Here is a 1,447-nt window from a genome sequence, read left to right as displayed (position 1 = left end):
TCAGAGTGAAAGAAGCTCTGCCCATTTGTTTCCGCCTGCACCGGAGATCGAACCCGGAACCTCAGGACTACGAAATCGAAGCACTATCCACTCAGCTGTCAGGCCCCTTTCCTGTCCTCCTTCCCTGTCAGTGAGGAGTCGAGAGGAAGGGGAGGGGTAAGAGAAGGGAGGTTAGAGAGGGGGAGGGGTGAGAGAGGTGGGGGGGGAGGAGGAAGGGGGAGAGAGAGACACCGGCAACAAACGGAAGTTGACTGGTGGCCTCATTGTTTACATCCCATGATGCAGTAAACAAAGCTGGCGGACCCTAGAGCACAACACCTCACCCAGAGAGAGAGGACTTGGTAAGACGATCCTGGATAACTATTTCATTCAAGTCCAAGAGCCACGGCTCAAAAACCCACCCATGAGAGGAGGCTAGCGAGGCATTAAACACCCCGGCGGGAGACACAGCGCCGCGAACAAACACAGCAAAAACTCTCAGCTCACCGCTGACATAAACAACGGTAACCCGGGTTAAGTGAGAGGCTGCAAAAACAGTGCGGGCGGGAGGGTGGAGGCCGGCCTCTGGGGGTGTATTTCCTTGCTAAGTGGCCAGCTCATGCTAGATTAGCCTTCTTCCCCTCCTCGGTGTGAGGGGCGGCCTGTCCCCTCCTTCACGGGGAGCGGGGAGGGAGGGGAGGGGTGTTGGCACCGGCAGCACTGTCAGGGGTAGTGCCAGACGGCGAGGGTGTGGGGTATGGTGTGCCTCGGGATCAGTGCCACAGCTTAAATGGGTGAGGAACGGGTGCCAGTGTTCCCTCGAGGGCTTCACACCTAGCACCTTAGCTCATACCTGAACCTCGGATCACACCCGCACCTCACACCTGTACCCTAGCTCACGCCAGTACCCTAGCCCACACCTGTACCCTAGCCCACACCTGTACCCTATCCACACCTGCAGCGTCATTAACACAGCGGCAGAGAGAGAAGTGAAAGGAGTGGGAGCGTCTATCATCGTCAAATTACACATACCAACACCACCATACAAGGCCGCCGACCGCCATGTTTGACTTCATGAACCACTGTTTGTTTACATAGTGAGACCCCCCCCCCCTCGTCCGGCTCCCCGGCTGCTGGCTTCGGAAGCTCCCCGACAAGGTAATGTGATGCTCAGCTTCCTCCGGATATGAAAACTTGAAATATCTTTAAGGGAAAGGAAAAAATTGCTGGAGTTTTGGTGAACTGAGGAGTAAAGTTAGTCCTGGTACCAGACTTTAAGGGTTTGATATATGTGGACGGATATGAGACCTCTGCCGCAGTCACGAGTCCGGACTAGAAAATAAGTGCTAGAAATTCTTCCAGATGTGTGTTTACAATTTGTTTCTGCAACGTTGAGGTGTTAGTACTTGGGCCCCGCCTTTCTAGCCGTCGGCTGTCTAATGTAGTGACGCCCGACCTATTTTTCATC

This window comes from Procambarus clarkii, chromosome 6 (genome assembly GCF_040958095.1).
Source record: "Procambarus clarkii isolate CNS0578487 chromosome 6, FALCON_Pclarkii_2.0, whole genome shotgun sequence".
Taxonomy (NCBI): Eukaryota; Metazoa; Arthropoda; class Malacostraca; order Decapoda; family Cambaridae; genus Procambarus; species Procambarus clarkii.
The sequence above is the reverse complement of the archived record's forward strand: the minus strand, read 5'-3'. Positions refer to the sequence as shown.